Genomic DNA, 14,124 nt, shown 5'->3' with positions numbered 1-14,124 from the left:
TTACCTGTGTCTGGAGGAACTTGCATTTCTCAACGTTTAGGACTAAATTGGCCTCAAGGAGACGTTGAAAAATGCACTCAAGATGGGCTAAATGCTCAGACTGAGGAAGAAACGACCAAACCATCATCCAAATATACAAAACAGAAGTCTACGTTTCGCAGGACCTAGTGAATGAACCTTTGAAAGGTTTGCACCGCATTGCACAACAAGAAAGTCATCCTCGTGAGCTCGAAGAGTCCAAAGGGTGTGCATATTGCGGTCTTTGGAATGTCTTCTGGAGCTATAGGGATTTGGTGATAGGCCTTGGTTAAATCCAAGGCCCCAAAGATGCGGCAAATTGGCGAGGTGATGCGCAAAGTCGTGGATGAGTGGAATAGGGTATCGATCTGGAATAGTCTGCGCCATTCGCTATTTGACTTAGGGACTATATGGAGTGGGGAAGACCAACAGTTGGCCGAAGGTCTGCAGATACCCTGTCGCATAAGTTGTTCAAACTCTTTGCGTGCAATAGCCAGTTTCTGGGGTGGTAGGGGACGCACCTTCGAGAAGATCGGGGAACCAGTAGTGTTAATGTGGTGCTGCACATTGTGTTTCACTGGTTTAGAGAGACAACACTCGGTAGTAATCTGGTTGAACTTTTGGAGGAGTGCCCGAACACGAGAATCGGTAATTTCCTCTAAAAGTACGGAAAGATTGTTACTTGAGTGAGATGCCATTTGGCCCGAAGTTTGGTCGTGGGATCCATAAGAGACTTGTTTTGAAAGTCCACCAGCAACCCATAGTGGCACAAGAATTCTGCGCCTAGTATGGGGAAGCTGACATCCGCAAGGATGAATCGCCACGCAAACCAAGACTCACGTCCACTTGCCTGTAACCGTAGGTGTTAATGCGCGAGGAATTTGCCGCCGCAAGTTTTAAAGGTTGTGAGAATAGCCGGTGGTGTGGGGTACGGGAAGAACCGAAACCTCCCCACCAGTATCAACCAGATAACTGTGCCTGCTGAGAGGGTCATAAATTGTTAGGCGACGTGGCGCTGCGTTCTGGGTGGCCGCGGACCTAGTTTTTTGTGGTAGGCGCGAATTTACACGGGATCGTATATTTGGTGGTTTACTCGCCGAATCTGCGATGGTATCAACAAATACTTCGGTCCTCACGACCTGCTATCCGATCGCCCCTTTTCGAGCAGAAGACGGCGAGTGAACTCGCGACCTGGCGCCCGAACGCTGAGTGTCCAGCATCGCCCTCATTTCAGTCATACTGGGCGGCTATTTGACTCGCCCACTTCGTCAGAAGGCTGCTTAATGCCCGCTATAGTTAGACGCGCGTGCACCTTATCGGTCGCAGCTGCCAGCGCCTCCAAAGAACCGAAGACGACGCACGCGAGGACCGCCTGGGTGCCCTACGGGAGTCGTCGCAGCCAGAGTGATTTTAACAAGTCGTCGTCGATCTTGCTCCCACCCAATTACCTCATTCCGCGAAGCAATTGGCTGGGAGTTCGATCACCCAACGACAAACCTGCCAACAAATGATCCAGCTTAGCTGACTCACTTACTAACAAATGTTTGATTAACTCGGCCTTCAACAGTGTGTAGGGGGGCCGATTTCACAATGTCGGCTACCAGAAGGATGGACTCCTCATCATCATTAACCTCAGAGTTAAATTTGGTTGCGTCCGCCGTTATTCCGGACATGTGAAACTGCGCCTCCAAATGGACGAACCACAGTTCCGGGGTCCGCCGCCAAAATGGAGGGACGCGGACAGCGAGGGCGGTCACATGATGGTCTGATGGTCCTGCCGTGTCTTGATTGTCAAACGACAGTGAAGCCCATAGTGTTTTACGTAGGCACCTGACGTGAGACTTAATCCTACGGTCCTCTTCAGACACGGATTGATTTTGTGACCACAATCAGAGCCCCGCTGAGACAAGTCACAACGGTACCAGTCTATACCAAGTGCATGGCTTAGCATTCATACTGGTGGATGCAAGAATTACCTAAATCTCTACCGAACTATGGAGTACGGCACCCGTGTTGATACGCAACACCACGTCGAGGCCCGAAGGTCTCTTCTCGCTTGAGCACAACCACAACCACCATGAAACTCCCACTAGGGGGGCCGCAAATAACCGAGCTGTCCCCACATACAACAGGAGTTCACCCGAAGTATGTGAGTCCAGGGGCTTTCCCGGTTCCCATGGTACTTTATCACTTCAGATGAGTCCCCGTGCAGACTCGGGTCTGATCGCCCTAATTAGGTCTTTGGAGCATTCGCCTACTGAATCACGGCCGGCAAGCCAAAGTAATTACAGCGTATCCCGGTGCCACCACATGGAGGTTCTCCTCGACCACTTGGTTTTGGTTTGGCCGATAGGGTTGCCGCCCCATCTTCCTCGCCGCCACCTCTGAGCACCAAAACGACATAAATAAAGCTAAGTTAACGACGCGAGTGTTGTCGAAGATGCGGCTGTACCAGATTCTAACAAGGCCCTGCACTGATTACGGTAGGCCGCACCCACAAATGTCCGCAAGAGCAAAAAAGAGAAACCAACGACGCACCCCGAAGCAGATCGAAAAGAACACAAATAGTTCGCCAAAAGAGTGGAAATCCCACGATGAAAAATTCCGCAAACACTATCAACGCCGTCTCTTGCGGCGGTTTAACTTTTAATATTATTCCAATAATTTCGCATTCAATTATAAATTAAAACGAATTTTGGAATTTTAAAGCTATTCCTTAACTGCTTAATAGATGCGGCGACGTCGTCGAAGTTAGCCGGTTGACGTTTTGCTGCCACTGCACTTGTTGTGGTACTTTTCGGCCGGATCGTTGCGACGGGTACAAAAACGACCCCTACCGCTGTCTGAGTTGGATGGTGTCGGCTGGACAGCTCCAGCGATCAGTTGCGTTCCGGTTCGGACTGGCGTGAATGCGGGCGGCAGTCGCGGGTGATTCGATTCACCGGGGCGGAGGCTGGAACTTGATATCCTTGGGCTACTGCTGATCGTTGCCGCGGCTACTCCTGTCCCTGCTGCGTGGCTCTGCCTGTGGTTTTCATCCCGTCAGATGTCCGCCGGTGGCACTTAGACAGCTCAGGCCGTGAGCGTGATGTAGCGCAGCTTTTACTCGCTCCGCTCGGGCGAGTTCCTCGGGGTCACCAAATCGCTTAAATCCCTTTTCCGGGTAAATTTAATGGAAATTCCTTTTCTGGGTAAATTCTTTCTTTTAAAGTTCTTTGTCCATATCAAGATTAAGCATGAATACAATTATTACAATAGGCCAGTTACTTTCAATTACGAAAATCCTTATCAAACTGGTTTCTCTAGAAAAATGCAGCAATAATTTTACAATAGTTTTCTGAATCATAACGCAGAGGTGACTCGTTCGCAAGTTCATTTCATATCACATGTTTTCAACTTCACTACGCGAGAGTGCGATCACGCTCGCGATTGGAGCAGAAGAGAGATGCGGACTCCTTCACCGCTGGCTCTCCACTCTAGTGGCGAATTCTAGAAAAGCCGCGGAGAGTGGCGGCGATGTCATCCACTCGCTCGTATCAACAACATTTCGAATGTTGCTAATCCTGCTGCGCGACAAAGTCCTCGTTCATTTCCCAGGACATGTCACGTGCTAGCGCAGGGCTGACAAAAGTCAGATCTATAATTGAACCAGATCTCCCTTTCCACATTAAAGTCACCGGCTATCATCTTTGGACTTCGTCCCTTTGCGTCGTGAACAAGATCGTCTAACAGATCTTCAAACTCAGACAGTGTGAGGCTCGGTGGGGCGTAACAGCTGTATACGAATATACCGCTTATTTTTGCCCACACAAAGCCACTAGCCGCCTGACCCATGCTATATTGTATGGCTTGACGACCGCATGCCCATATCGCTGCTCCACAATTCGAATCTGTGACCCTTACACCACCGTCAAGATTTCTGTACGGTTCACTAATGATAGCAATCTCCATCATCCATTTATCGATCCCCTTCCACGATCCCGCCGTCAGCCAGATTTCCAGCTCTTTGAGGTGTGGCCAACGATCTATGAAGCATCCGAGAAAAGAACATTTTTGCTGACGGCCCAATTCTCATCGATATTCTCGGGCGAGTTAGTGGGTCTCTGCCATCTGATCAGCAAGATACCTTTCCCATTGGCGAGCGACAATTGGATCATATAAACGGTCGATGGTGAACTTGGGGGCCGCATCACTCCAACCTTGCGAGAAATGGCGGATGCAACATGCAGGCGAAGGTAAGCAATCTTCAGGTCGTGATCCATTGCGAGCCTGATGTCAGCGCCTCTCTTGTTTCGCACATCCAGGAGGCAATTCCTAAATCTACTGCTGAATGCAAAGTGGTCGATCTGATTGCCCGTGCGGTGTCGATTGGTTGAAATCCAACTGTGCCACCAATAACAAGGCAGTAGAAGCCACAAACCTCCCATCGTGCTTCCCCATTACACCTTGGCATTCAGATCATCCATCACTATCACCATGTCACCTTTAGGAAGCCTCCCCTGAACTGCATTTAATTGCTTGCAGAAAGCATTCTTCTGCGCTATATCAGAAGTTTCCGCTGGGGCATAGCACTGTACAATTGTGATTCTCCTTAATCTGGACTGGAATCTAGCAGTCAAAGGTCTGTCAGAAACTGGCTCCAAGGTGAAAAGAGCGCACCTTTTGGTAGCCGTCAGACACAACACCACACCAAGCTCGATTAATAGAGATAATGCCATCTTGGAAATCTTCGATGACCTGCCACTCATTCAGGTTGGAATGTTTGGCACCACTTTCGATGTCACCAATTATCACTATCTCGCTAATAATCGTTTCTATTGTTAAGATTTTAATATTGAGTAACAACTGAAAATAGGACGCCCAACATGTGCTTGTGAAGTTAGTATGAATAAAGTAGGCAAAACCAACATCTTTCATCTCTAATCAAAACGTGCAAATTACTTTCAGATACTGTCCGGATCGAGAAGAATGCGATAGTCCGAAATTCATTGAAGCAAACGGATGGCATCCATCTGTTCACTGTATCAATTGATCTGCAAAGTAGAATCCTTAATTACCCCCCTTTTTATCGTGGACACTCCAATACCACCTTTATATTCCCTATCAGCTCTACCTGTAGGCCTAGATTCGTTTCTAAAGCGGGTGTTTTTCGTTACCTTGTTCTACTTCTATTTTGTTCCGCCATGATAAATACTTAATTACTTAATTGAACCCATTAAAGTTCCATATCACAATATACACGTAACGGCACAGAAAAATCTCCATATGTATACCTGCAATGTCAAGCTACTGAGCACGTTATAATATCTAATGAGTCAACTTGGATTCAATCTTACGCCAATTGTAAATTTTATCGCTTCATTGTTCAACTGATTGCATTTGTTTCTGCTTCATTTTATGATTGTTTTCCTTTAAACTTTATTGCGTTTTTTTTTTCATAAAATAATATTAGCAGTCCGGATGTTATTGCTGAATAAAATATTTTGAAAATGTATTTAATTTAAGTTCACCAAAAGGAATACCCGGGGAGTCCAACCCTAATGGGACCGTGGGTCCTCCTCTTGCTTCACTTCAATGACGCATGCACTATTTCTATTCATTGAGCTTTTTTTACCGAAACCAGTTGAATCATGAGTAAAAAAAGTCGGGATCTTCCTCGCTGCTCGGGTTAGTACTACTATATCTTTTGACACTCCAAGTCCAGGGATATCCAATTCTGCAGAGCTGATAGTTTTTCCGAGTGGAGCGATTTTTTTTATGGTTCAGGTTGATGACTTTCCTGTATATAAGCAAGAGGAGTATCAATCACCCTCGCTCTTCGCAAGCCTTCTCCAAGGAATCCTTTGAAGAACTTTATAATGACAACGAGAAAAGACCATCCTGAGTGACCAGAGAAAACCAAGAGGGGAGAGATAATTCAAAAATCTAAAAAAGATGACGAAATTGACCGTGAAGTTCTGCCCACAAATACTGAAGCTCCATCAAAGTCCTCCGTTGACACGTACTTACACGTCTCTGTGCTAGCCAGGCTCGGGATTGTGTGGGTGAGGATCCTTTGAGCCCCACGTTGGGCGCCATTTGTAATGACATAAATAAGTTGGCGGTAGTCAAAAGGCCAGGCGTTTTACGATTTCTCGATGACTCCCAAAGCCAGCATCCGGGCAATCTCTTGATAGAGGAGGTTCTCAATGGCAAGAGAGATTGAGAAGTGTCTCTGTTTGATCGGTTTATATTCTCGTATGTCGTTAAACTTGCACGTCCTAAGCCCTCCGACTCGATGCGTAAGTCCTGTACGAGTCCGAACTTGGCTCACAAAATCAGCACTAAGGTATAAATTTTGGATTAACGACGGGATAAAGAGGAACGATATCGATTCCATCCGATCACGAAACGTGATATCAGTCGACACTCTGCCTATTGTCGAGTGGCTAGTGGCTGTCCAGAAATCGATACCTAATCTCTTCCATTTGTATCGACCGTCGTTAATAATTTTCCGGGCGAAATGCGAACCCAAACAGCTTACGGTAGCTCCGGTATCAATCAGTCCTGAGACACGTTCACCCAAGACTGTGACATTCACATACGGGAGGATATCATTGCTGGTCCGACTTGTGAGAACGGCAGAGCAGTAGAGACGACGGTTGCGCATTATTCGTCGTAAATACTGACATAAGCGAAGGGTTGAGCTCTTAGGATTTTGTGTCGCCACCTCTGCTACTCCGAAAATCCATTCTCTGACCGAAATCCGCTCTCTAGTATTATTGCAATCTCACGTGCAACGGCCTTAGAACCGAAAGCATCAGTTTCCTATAAATAATAGGTGACCGGGTAAGTTTTATTTAAAATGTCGGAGCGTTTCAACACGATAACTTTCGGAGTTACGCAGTCACGTGTGTCCGATGCAGGAATGTCCTGATGACTGGGGCTGGACTCTGGAACTCGCCATTTTGGACATATGGGCTTGCGGGTGATCGGGAGCCCACAACCGTAACAGAAGACTTTGTGATCCTCCCAATAATCTTCCAACAAATGAATAATCTGCCGACGATTCCAGCAGAACAAGTTAAAATCACAATCCCGAATCTCAGACGGGTAGAATAAATTTGCACGCTCCTCTAAAACTTCGCTCTGCTGCATTAGCATCTGAATCGTTGGCGCTTCTTTATGGAATTCCTTTAGAATGTGAATTTAACACGAAACACGTTCAAAAGCCCAATTTTAAATGTCTATTCGGACCAAGGATGTAATCCACAATCTTGGTGAACGCGAAGCTGCCCAAGTAGCAACACCATTGCAAAGGGATTAGTGGGACTAACTTGTCCCGATCTTGGATGGAGTCGAGGGCGGATTGTTCTGAGCACGGAACAGTACAGCAAACACAAGGAGCCGACGGTAAAACCTTTCCCGCTGCACACTCTGGAGCGTGAAAAACTCTTTCCGTTACAGAAAAATCAAAAAAGAAGTCAACATTGACGCATCAAGTTGCAGCGCATGCAATCTCCTTCAATGCCCTCCCGCGGATCACATCTAATATTCTATTCATGTTCATCGGGGATGATTTGCCAAAACATCTTCGTCTCCATTACCGCAAGACGCCGTTCATTGTCTTTTATAGTTGGCCAACACTCAGAACCATAGAGAGCGACTGGACGGACGACATTGCGGTAAATTTTAGATTTGAGACGTTCGTTGATACGTCGATCACAAAGAACACCAATTGTGGAACGCCACTTCATCCAGGTTGCGTTAATGCGTGAAGCAATTTCATAACGCAGTTCTCCATTGGCTGATAGCGTTGACCCGAGGTATTTAAATCGCTCAGTTCTGGGCAGATCACTGCCGCTGACAGTGATTGTGCCTGTTTCATGGGGATCGGTCGCCAAAAATTCAGTTTTGTTTAAATTCAATCTGAGACCGTGTTGCATGAGGCGACCATTCCATTTTTGAACAAGTTGCTCGAGATCATTTTTGCTATCAGATGCTAGGAAAACATCATCTGCATAAAACAGTGTGTAGGGCACTGGACGTTGGATATCCCGTATGACGGTGTCCATAATAAGAAAAAAGAGGAGTGGTGAGAGGGCGCTTCCTTGACAGAGACACGAAACGGTTTTGATACACCCGCCATACTTCGAACTTTACTTTTCGGATTGAGCAATTGAACCCAGCGCACGAGTTCTTCTGGCACGAAGTGTTGTCGTAAAGCAGACCAGATGAGTTCGTGTGGTACACGGTCAAACGCTTTCTCTAGATCCAGAAAAGCAATGTAAAGAGGGCGATGCTTCTCACGGTGTTTCTCCATGAGTAACTGCGCAGCGTGTATTGCGTCAGTAGTTTCGCAGTTCTTGACAAATCCGGCTTGATTCACGGTTATTTCAACGATTTCGCGAATACGGTTGTCAAGAATGCGTTAAAAAATCTTCATGGTATGGGAAAGTAACCGGATCGGACCTTTTTCCATATTGGAACAGTGGTACTTGCTTGCCAGTCAGATGGTGTTTTTCCTTCCTGAATAACCCGGTTAAAGAATTCACTGAGCCACAGTGTTGGGTCCCAGCTCTTCGCTTTCCAGAGCTCAGATGCGATGTCGTCAGGTCCTGTTGCTTTCCCCGACTTCATTTGTTTTATTGTCTCCTCGACTTTAGTTGCGCTGACTGGTGGAACTGGTCCAAATGTCGGCAATGATTGCGGAAGTGGGGGATGAGCAAATTCTTCAGTTGAAATCTGCTCGAAGTATTCTCGTCATCTATCCGTTGTGGCTCGACGGTTGGTAAGCAAAGTACCGTTCTTGTCATTAACGCAACAGAAGTTTTCGATATCCTGTGTGCGTTCATTACGGCTCTTAGCAAGTCGATACAGATCTCTCTCGCCATCCCGAGTGTCCCCGAGTGAGTTTATCGTAAAGATTTTTGAAATGGTTCGCTCCGGTGAGAGCGACCGCTTTCTTTGCTTCCCGGTTGGCATTCTTATAAATTTGCCAATGAGCAGGCGTTTTATCGTCGAGAAATTTGTGGTAGAGGCGTTTCTTTTCACGGACCTTCATTTCAACATCATCATTCCAAAGCCAAGTATCTCGGTTGATGTACCGCTTACCCGGCTTGGTGACCCCGAGGGTTGCAGAGGTCGCTTTGTGGATCGTGTCTTTCATTTGGTTCCATGATTCTTCCACATTCGTAATGGTCGGCAATCGTATGAGTGAGATCGTTTCTTCTTTCTTCTCACCAAATCGCCACCATTTAATGCGTCACGGGCCAGTGCGTTCCTCACGCTGTTTTATCGGTGGCTTAATTCGTAGGACGGCAATCAACGGCCAACGTTGAGCTGCGATGGTCTCGTAGAGAACGGCTTTGCAATCAGTGACAGCGGTAAAATGTTGGCGTCTTATGAGAATATAGTCGATTTGCGTTTCACTGTTGCCACTATAAAATGTAGGAAGATGAGACAATCATTTGATGAACCATGTATTCATAAGTACAAGGTCATGGGTGTCCGCAAAATCGATTATACGCTCGCCACCCTCATTGCGCGCTCCGAACCCCTTTCCCCCATGGCACCTGTTACCGTCTGCCTTTTCACCCACATAACCATTAAGGACGCCGACAATGATTATATAATCGTCAGCAGGCACGTGACAAGTCTTTTCATCGAGAAGTTGCCAGAAGGCATCTTTCTCGGCATCAGGTCGACCTGTCTGTTGTGCATACGCGGTAAAGAAGTGAATAGTGCGATCAGCTGATATAATGGTGAGCTTCATCAGCCGATCATCAAATCGTTCGACTTCTGTAATGGCATCACGGAAACCCTCTGAGATGGCAATGCCAACACTATATTGAGTGTGTGGGTTATCAAAATAGAGAAGTTTGTAGCCATTTTTACCGCGTTCGCGTTCAATGTCGCAGCTTTTGGCACCAGACCATCGGGTTTCTTGCAGAGCGCATATATCAATGCGCCTTTTCCGAGGGGCTCTTGCGAGTTCCTCGGTCTTTCCAGTTAGGATACCAACATTTAACGTGCAGACACGTATTTGTTTTGTTCGTTGTGTCCGGACTAAGTTGCTTACTTCCTGACGCCGTCCATGCGTCAAGAACCCTTACCAATTTCTCGACAGGACCGGGGTCCGTCCTGCTACGTCGACTGAGGTGACCATCAGCTGTCCCAATTATCAGCCGGTTCCCTGTTCCGCTAATTTCTGCAACAAAAATGCATCCTCATTTACCTCAACCAGACCAACCGTTAGGTCTGTATTCCAAAATATATGAACCGGTCAAGTTTTAAATACAAGGTCGATGTTTCCTTTTGACTGGTCATTGATGTTGTTGTTGAAGGGGAATATATGAAACGTGTGCGGCTACAAAAAAAACAATAGATACAAAATCTGGAAATATAATATGTTGTTCAGTCTCCATTTCAATGTGTTGACATTTTTTAAAGCACGGAAAGGGGTGCAATTCTGGTCCAGACTTTTGAGAAAAATTCTGTAGCATGTTTACATACCGGTCCGAATTCACTGTCACTGTAACCTCATTTTTCTCAAAAAACCAGGGTCCAATAATTCCAGCTGAGGAAATTGCACACCACACTGTGACTTTGGGTGAATGCAAAGGCTTTTGATGCAATTCTCGAGGGTTGGTGTCAGCCCAGTAGCGCATGTTTTGTTTGTTAACCGACCCACACAAATGAAAATGGGCTTCATCGCTAAAAAAACAATAGCACCCTCGGGAACGACATCAAGAAGAAGCTCACACGAGTTCATCCGAGAATTGAAGTCACGTTCTGAAAGTTCCTGCACTATCGCCATCTTATAGGGATGAAAATGAAGATCATCATGAAGAATTCTTCTCACAGAACAATCGGATAGTCCAAGGGCAGATGCGTGTTTGCGCGCAGAACGCCGTGACGATCGTAACATTGACGCTCTCACTTCTTCAATGTTCTCAGGTGATCTAACGGGCCGAGGGACTCCAGTTCTTCCTTTTGTCGCACTTGCAGTTTGTCTGAATGTAGTGGCCCATGTAACAATTGATTTGCGGTCTGGGACGGGAGCCAACGGGGCTAAATTAAAGCGATTCCGAAATGCACGCTGTGTTGCAATAACCGAACATCCGCTTAAAAAGTAAACCTCAACGGCAAAGGCACGCTCCTCACTATTCCAACGCATGATGGCGACTGAAACGTGTCGGGACAAAACTTTACAGTATCCCCTCTTGAACGAGACCACTAGCGCTCCGCTATGACATCAACTAACTGAGTGGCGCGCATTTTAAAAAAGGAAGTTATGCTGCCGCACCCTGTATCAAATGTCTAGGGAAATATTTGGTGGAGCCAGAGTGGTAGGGAAGAAAAGCCGACCTGAGGTGGTCCCCTAGATCTAATTTTGTTAAAATCTTGCTATTTCTAGCCCTGTGAAAATTGCAGGCCTTAGAGAATGTCTCCCATCCTCCCTCCCTCTCGAAGAATCTAGGTGGAAAGTCTAAAAGCTTCGAGAGATTATCGGAAAACAGTTAAAGATACAAAGGTTTCAAATCGTACAGAATAGTTATCTAATCATGCACCTAAATTGATTTATTTTACCAGCAAATTTCATCACAAAGGAAGAAGTATAATTTCATTATCTTTTGTCGAAACCACTTGAGACGGTTTATAAAAAAAAAATAAAAAATATTTCCCATTTAATTGCGCAGTGATGAGAAAGCCTGGTTGCTAAATAGAAGCAGAACTCCTCGAAGTTTCAACATCTTCATTCTCAAAGTACTTCAAAATGCGAGCAAACAGATGATTCACTTTTTAGTCTGATAGTGGAAGCCGGTTATCAACTTTGCCGGTTTCATCTTTCTTTTTCAATAGTACGAGAAACTGAACGTCTTGCGCATTCCAAGTCCAACATCCGAGACTGACATTCGAATTGATTTGCAACAGATACTTTTATTAATTTATTCAAAAATAAGATTGTTACTCCTTTTTTATGTAGGAGGATTGTGTATGAATGATTATTTGCTTCAAATTAAGCTCGAACGATGGCTTCATTGTTGCTTTTGTGCAAAATACAGGAAAAAAAAACTTCAGAAATTTAATATTCATAGATAGATGACGACTCGACCAAGACAGATACTTTTATGGTTTATTATGCAGCTCTTAATCTGGACAGCAAATTGAATATTTATGGTAATTGCTTGTGATAATTTGTTCAAATCTTGAATTGGCAATTTTTTTTCTTAATATATTGCATGAGAATGCATTTAAGTTTCAATAGAAACCAGATATTTCGATGTGGGCCAGCACTTGTCAAATTTATAGAGAACTGTCAGATTGGGACGGCGGATCAAGAACTTTATATAAAAAATGACTTCCCTCACAAGTGAATACTCGTGTTATGAATATTCTAATTTTCAAGATATAACATGTTAATATCTTGTCCAATCTTAATATGCTTAAATAAAATTTAGTCACCGATTTTCCATTGTTCTTCTAATGTAGCAATTATCCAAGTTTTGAATGCGATGAAAAGATTCCATTCTTTATTGAGAAGTTAACTCTGAACGACTCAACAAAGGAAGAAATTAATTTAAAATACATAAAATAAGCTTCCTGTCATGGTATGAAGTGTATCGCAACGAAGTTAGTCATTTTAAGGTGGTTGGAGCTGAAGTGCTTGAAGTGGATCTACTGACAATCCTGCTCAAATTCAGAGCCAAAGTAGACGACAGTTAACCATTAATTTCATTTGAATGATTGAGTTGCGACGACCAATTCTCCTGAGAACATTGTTAAAAAAAATGCTGATGGTTCCGTCGTCAGGCCTGAAGCCGCTCTTCTGGTGCTACCTCGCCTCTGGCTTCTGATGTTTTCAAAGTGCCACTAGTTTTGAGGAGCAACTTACTTCTTCTGGAAAACCTCAACACAGTCATCATTGACGCTTTTGAGGCCAGCTGTCCGGCTAAGACAGTTAAGTCATCAAGGGATGTGCCATGGTGAAACAGGAACCTGAACTGAATGAGAACAGAGATACAAGAACTCTTCAACCGGAAAACAAACCGGGGACTGGCAGAGGTACAAAAATGCGCTGACTGCGTATATCAACGCGATCAGGAAAGCAAAACGGAACAGCTTCAGGGAATTCTGTGAAGGGATCGAACAGATCACAGAAGCAACCAGGCTTTAAAAGGTTGTAGCCAAAGACGGGGCAATATCCTCTGTCTGTTTGAAAAAGAAAGATGGACATTTAACGAAAATGAGGAGAACAGGGTACACTTGCTTCTCAGAATCCGGGGACCTACCCCACGGCAGCAGGCGGCAACATTCTGCCTGAGACCCCAACGACGAATAAAAGGGGACGAAAGGAGAACTGGAAAAGAGGTATGCTCAAAAGCTAGGGTAAAAAGGGCAATTGTAACTTTTAAACCACTTAAATCACCCGGAGTAGCTGTTATTTTCCTCGCATTAATCCAGACTGGCCTAGGAATTATTTTAGCGTCTCTTCTGAGGGTGGTAAGGGGGAGCATAACACGGGGATATATACCAAGGGCATGGAGATGGGCAGAAGTGGTCTTTATTCCGAAAGCAGGTAAAAAGGAGCCTTTTTACCCTAAATCTTTCAGACCAATTTGCCTAACATCGTTCGTACTCAAAACGGTGGAGAAGGTCATAGACAACTGTATTAGAGCTAACATTCTAAAGCGCAATTCCATACATCAGTGCCAACACGCTTACCGGACAGGACGGTCAATTGAAATTGCTCTCTATTAGCTGACGGATGTATTCTGGGATGTCATAGAAACAAAAGAAATAGCACTGCGCGTTTTTGGATATCGAAAGAGCATTAGACACAGCACACAAAGATACAAGATGCTTTGAGCTGCAAGGGAGTGAGAAACACTCTGGCTTTCTGTAGGGGCAAAATGCTAGAAAATTTGTTATGAATACCACTCAAGGTTGCCCACAGGGCGGGGTACTATCGCCGCTTATGTGGAGTATGATAGTGGACGAACTCCTGGACGTGCTAACAAATACTGGAATACAGGTCCAGGGTTACGCGGACGACATTGTTTTAATCTGTAGGGGCAAATATGAGGATACCCTATGTTATAGAATTCAAACTGGACTAATGGT

At 45.2% G+C, this 14,124-nt stretch overlaps 1 protein-coding gene across 1 annotated transcript in view; it reads left to right on the top strand.

The window, feature by feature from the left end:
• The window catches only part of LOC119651061 (zinc transporter ZIP13 homolog), a 47,733-nt gene that overhangs the window by 1,483 nt on the left and 32,126 nt on the right, over positions 1-14,124 (top strand). The gene's annotated exons all lie outside the window — the stretch shown is intronic.

The sequence above is a fragment of the Hermetia illucens genome, chromosome 3 (assembly GCF_905115235.1).
Source record: "Hermetia illucens chromosome 3, iHerIll2.2.curated.20191125, whole genome shotgun sequence".
In the NCBI taxonomy this organism is placed as follows: domain Eukaryota; kingdom Metazoa; phylum Arthropoda; class Insecta; order Diptera; family Stratiomyidae; genus Hermetia; species Hermetia illucens.
Note: the sequence above shows the minus strand (reverse complement) of the source record. Positions and strands in the feature narration are given on the sequence as shown.